Source organism: Apium graveolens, chromosome 4 (genome assembly GCF_009905375.1).
Source record: "Apium graveolens cultivar Ventura chromosome 4, ASM990537v1, whole genome shotgun sequence".
In the NCBI taxonomy this organism is placed as follows: Eukaryota; Viridiplantae; Streptophyta; class Magnoliopsida; order Apiales; family Apiaceae; genus Apium; species Apium graveolens.
This window is the reverse complement of record NC_133650.1, coordinates 313,252,111-313,258,034: the sequence shown is the minus strand read 5'-3', so window position 1 is coordinate 313,258,034 and position 5,924 is coordinate 313,252,111. Positions and strand designations below refer to the sequence as shown.

At 35.5% G+C, this 5,924-nt stretch overlaps 1 non-coding gene and 1 pseudogene across 1 annotated transcript; one reads left to right on the top strand and one right to left on the bottom strand.

Annotated features, from left to right (window-relative positions):
• Nucleotides 1–712: 712 nt before the first annotated feature.
• On the top strand, nt 713–817 carry LOC141722080 (small nucleolar RNA R71). The gene has a single exon (XR_012575112.1). It is a non-coding gene; the product is annotated as a small nucleolar RNA R71 (small nucleolar RNA).
• Nucleotides 818–3,488: 2,671 nt separating this feature from the next.
• LOC141720195 (sucrose synthase 2-like) lies at nt 3,489–4,667 on the bottom strand (annotated as a pseudogene).
• Nucleotides 4,668–5,924: the final 1,257 nt, after the last annotated feature.

Below are 5,924 nucleotides of genomic sequence, written 5' to 3'. Positions count from 1 at the left end.
GATATGACCTTTTGGTTGTTGCTCAGTTTTGCCAGGAAGTTGACGTGAAGACTTGTTGAGTTGGTTCAACCGCTGAGCAATTTGAGTAATTGAATTCTCCATCAACTTGTTGTGAGCCTTCATCTCATTGATACTTGCATCAAAATCAACATTCTTCTTTTCCTGTGTAGAGATAAATCCTTCCAAAAGATTTTCCAAGCTAGATTTTTGTGGCTGAGTTGGTGGAGGTTGAGCTTGAGCCTGAGTATTTCTAGAGGAGAAATTAGGATGATCTCTCCAACCTGGATTGTATGTGTTAGAGTAAGGATTATATTGTTGCTTTTGATTGTGGTTGTAAATGACATTTGCTTGTTCCATTGCTAATCCGGAGGGATTGAACTGACAAATATTTTGAGTGTGTCCAACTACACCACAAATCTCGCATGAGGCAACTAGAGATGAAGTTCTAGAAACCAATTTCTCAATCTTCTTAACCATTTCCTGCATAGTAGTATTCAACATGGTTATAGCATCAACATCATACTTACCTCCCTTCTTAGGATGATTTCTGTCACTATATGGATAGTTATCATTAGACGCCATATCATCTAACAAAGGTTTCGCATCCTCAGTTTTCTTCTTCATAATAGATCCACCAGAAGCAGCATCAACGAAAATTCGGAATTCTTATGTTGACCCATTGTAGAATGTCTGGATCAACAACCAATCAGAAATGCCATGATGAGGACATTGTCTCTGAAGCCTTTTGTAAATTTTCCATGCATCATGAAGAGACTTCTCAACATCTTGATGAAAGTTAGATATGTCATTCCAGTCTTCTTCTGACTAAAAAATTGAATAGAAAGGCCTTTGCTAAACCATCCAAAGTAGTGAACTTGTTTGGAACTTCATCTTTCAACTAATATTTTGCTGCATCACGAAGAGAGAATGGAAATAATCGCAGCTTTATCGCATCATCACTAACATTAGTCAACTTTATTGTACCACACTTCTCCAGAAAACTCTCAAGATGATCAATAGGATTTTCAGTGGACAATTCTACAAAAGAATCATTGGAGACGAATTGGATGAAATGAGGTTTGATTTCAAAGTGGGTAGCCATGACTGTTGGTCTGAGAATACTGGAGAGTACGTCTTTAGTGTCTGGCATACCCTGCTAATTGAGAGCTTTAGCTGGTACTACGTCACCCATAACTTCCTTGTCTTTCTGTTTCCTTCGTGCACCAGCTTGTCTTCTTGTTGTAGCTTCAATTCAGGATTAAAAGCAATCAAGTTTTCGGTACCAGAACTTTGAGTTTGCATGCAACAAGAAAACTAGAAACCCAATATCAAATAACAAGGGAATAATAGCTGAAGCACACAACTAAAAGTCTTAGCTAAACTAACCCAAAAATTTACTAATCTAATACTGTTTTATCCCCGGCAGCGGCGCCAAAAATTTGACAAGGCTGTCGCGTGCCTATCAAATAATAATTCTTAACAAATCCTTCTAACTATGTAGTAGGGTAAGTCAGAGTCGATCCCATAGAGACAAAGGTACCAATCACTAGTAATTCTTGACTTGATTTAACTAAGCAAGTAACACAATAAAAAATTGAGAGATTGATTGACTAAAATTATACTAAAGCAAATACGTTGTATTATTCAAATAACTAAAAACATCCATAATTAAGTATCCCCACTAGCATGAATCAATGCAATTAAGATTTCCCACCCCAAATCAATCATATACTACTCACGAGGAAAGACGCGCCCTATAAAATATCAATAACCTTTCTCGAGTATTAATGACTTCTCTAAAATACAATTGAGCCTATTTTTATGGTATCATGCAATTTAGAGACATTAAACACAACATCCTAACTTCCTAACAATCCGTTCTACCTATTTTCATGAAGAAGTTAATGTCCATATTGAATTAATCACAACCACCTAAATCCAACTTTCGCTGATAAATAGATATTGGGTTCAAACAATACACATAATCACGTCTGACCAGTTATTGTTAATTAAGCACAACTCAATAACCAAGAGCATGTAATATAACTAATTTGTGGAATTGGGAAAATCATACATCAATCATAACTAGGGTTCAACTTAACCCTAGATTAAAAATCTACACTCATAACTAGATTAACAAAACACATAATATAATAAGAACACATAATTGATATTAATGAAAATAGAGAAGAAAACTTTCAATCTTTTTACAAGAAGAAAAGTAATGATCTCCGTCCCTCTGTATATGTCTCTATGTATATATAATAAAAGTCTTTTAATGCTTCTAGGAGAATAGAAGCATGTTTCTTAATAAACTGATTCGGTTTCTAAAGAAAAATTCACAGCTGACTTTTCTTCAATAAATCTGGGCTGCTCCAGTTGTATTTTGATACTTGGACCTCTGTAGAATGAAAGATAATTCCGTTAGGTTCGCGTGGGCTGTTAAATCGTCCAATTTTGATTTCTAGAACTCAAGATACAACCCAAACAGTGAATTGCGCGCACGCAATCCAATAAATCCGAATTTCCTTCTAATAAATCTCCAAATTTAACTCTTATTCTCCAATCCATCCAAATTTAGGATTTCCTTGCTTCCTAAAATAAAACATTAAAATCTAATTAATAAAAATCCAAATCAATGAAAATATAACAAATATGAGGAATGAAATCATATAAAATAGGCTTAATGACCTTTTCGCCCTCAAAGTTTGCACCCGTTTACCCATAAAGCCCTAAAGTTTGAAAGCGTATCTTTTCATCCATCGGGTATCCAAAATGTGTTTTTTACCCTTGACCCGAGATTGTTCAGAAATCGGTAGGGCTATTTTAGTAATTGTCCAACCGATGTTCAGATAAGTTTAAAATGTACCTTTTGGACCTTAAAGTTTGGAATTACACCCCTAAACCCTTAAAGTTTTACATGGATATGAAATAAACGGGTGTTCACCTAGCTTTTGATTCAACAGTCACAAGGTGATCCTATTCCCAAATCAACACAGACTACAGATGACACACCGACACCAGTCCAGGTGGCTAGCTTGACTGCAAGCAGTAGCAGTTCAAGCAACAATGGGAGTATAAAAAGTACAGTTTTTTCCCGCTTTTTTGCTGCATCTAAAGCGTCTGGAAGTATGCATTCTCAAGCAAGTGGATTTACTACTTTTGTTTATGCCATGGCTGAAGCTGATCCAATGCATGACCTGAGACCATCTTTATCAATAGAACCAACTTCCCTTTGCCTCAAAACCAATCACGGGTCATCAATCTTCGGAACTACGGGGCAAGAATGTAGGCAACATGCCCTTCCACCACAACCAGCATATGCCCCAAGTACTACTACTTGATACGCATCTTCTACTCGCAATTGTTAAGCACACAATTTGTATGCTCAATCTGTTTCTTGCTTCTACACAAATTGGTCTAACTCTCTCTAGATTAGTCAACATTAACATGTCGTAAATAACTAAGTTTCTCCAGCTCCAGCAATGCTAACCGTCAATTATCAGAGGAACGGACTTCATCTGATTCATTGAGTTGTAAACAAGCTTAGAAAGGTCTAGAAATATTTGGTAACATGCATGTTGCGTATTGTGCGGGCATGTGTTATCAAGTTTAGTACTACTCCCTCCGTCCCGATATACGTTGCCTAATTTGACTTTCGGTATTGTTCACAGTAAGCGATTGACTATTAATTTACGTCTAATCTATAATATCAAACATAGTCATGAGTGATCTCGTTGGATTCGTATTTATCAGTATTTTAATAAAGTGAAATTTTTATATTTAATATTAATATGAATTTAAAGATATTAACAATCAAAAGTGTGCATTGGCAAACGTGTTCAACACAAATAGGAAACGTTTTTAGGGACGGAGGGAGTATCATTTAACTAAAATTACTAAAAAGCACACCAGATCATGAAACTTGAGAATGTAAAATATTTCAAGATATCTTCTTGTCTCACGCCTTTCTAGTTTAAAAACATACTTCCAGAAGTTGTAAACTTCAGCCAGTGCCATAAGCCTTTTTGAATATATCTTCTATGTATACCTAAATAACAGTCATAAGCATTTGAACGCCAAATTACTTAACTATTTTTTAATTTTAACCAAGAACATTAGGAGGTCATACTTTTCGTATATCCTTGGAAGCCCTCCATCAATTTTTTTTTCCAGTAATTTGAATCCTCCTTGCACCGCTGAAAAATTTTAAAATTATATCAGCAGCCCTTTCAGGGTGATATGGATCAATATGGAATCCAGAAACACCATCTTCGATGATTTCCAGGGCAGCGTGATAAGTTGCAAATGTTGGGGGTCCACAAGTCATTGCCTCCACCACAGTTAGCCTAAATGCTTCATAAAATGCCGGCTGAAGTAATAAGATAATATATAGATGGAAATTAAAAACCTTGGCATGATAAATAGTTATCGAAAGGGTAACTGCTTTGGAGCAACCCTTCTATACCTGTACGAAGATTTCATTTCTACCAGCTATATAGCGATAGAGCTCCCCGTTTCGTGCTCTATTTGTTTGGCTTGATATCCGACGCAAATTACCATTCTAAGTTGTATTGTCTAATGAGATCAGACATCTTCTGGATTTCTACAATCTCTTCCCCGTCATTGAATTTCTTTAGTAACCTACTACAGGATCCTAAGGTCATTGTCTCGGACTTGCCTGATAAGATGTCCTTGAAAATGCTGCAGCTAATAATTTACTTGAGGTGATCGAGTTTGTTAACGAACCTGGTTTTGACTTGGTAGTTATAAACTTCAAAGCAAAATGTTTATAATTTTGTAAACTTGACTCTGGAACAGGTGACTTTTATAACAGATGAGGTTAATTTCAATTTATATGTTCAGGAAAGCTTGTTTATTTTCAATATATGTGTATCATTTTCGTTTCTTTAGGGACATATGGGTACAATTCCAAACTTTAAGATATAAAAGTACGAAAGGTACATTTCTTTAGCGACATATGACTTAATTTTATGGGTAAACAACATAAAAACCAAGACTGCATATTAACGTTATAGAGAAATGCAACTACAGTTTGAGCTCAGGAATCTTACTCACCAATGTTAATGACCTGAACTAAAAGAAATGCAACACAAGGAAGTCGAATGGCCCCTAGCTTGTCAAATGTTCATATTTCAATAAAAAAAGTTTATACTACAAGATGCAGTACATGCACAGTAATTCATCTGCAGAAGAATATCAATAGGAACACGACAGGGGTGTAGAACCCACACAAACTGAAACTGAAAAGTTTAATGATCTTGGCCTCAGGGCAAACTCAAGAGAGAATTAAACAAAACTTTCACTTGTTCAGGTATTATTGCTCTAGCCATACAAAAATTACCATGTGAGCAATCCAAAGTTAAAAATGCTAACATGCACAGTAATTCATCTGCAGAAGAATATCAATAGGAACATGGTAGGGGTGTAGAACCCACACAAACTGAAACTGAAAAGTTTGATGATCTAGGTCTATATAAGGGCAAACTCAAGAGAGAATTAAACAAAACTTTCAATTGTTCCTAGTCATACAAAAAGTACCATGTGAGCAATCCAAAGAAAACATGCTAACATGTGTAATAATGAAAGGCTCCTTGGCAAGACTCATTGGATTAGTTAGAATTTGGCGAAACCATTTCGATTTTCATAAACAATGTCAGTAAATGCTCGATCACCCACCATCCTAAAATTACATCTAAAATGTCTCTCTCTACAGCTGATTCAGCTGGGTTTTTCATTTCAAAAATTACAAATAAAAGCATAATTAATAGTATGCAATACACAAACAACAATAAAACTTGAGCAAAATTCAAATTTATATGTCCCTCATAGCTTTGATTCCGATATTAAACTCCACGGCTCTAGCTATCCTACCATCCAAATCATATTCATAAAGTCCTAAA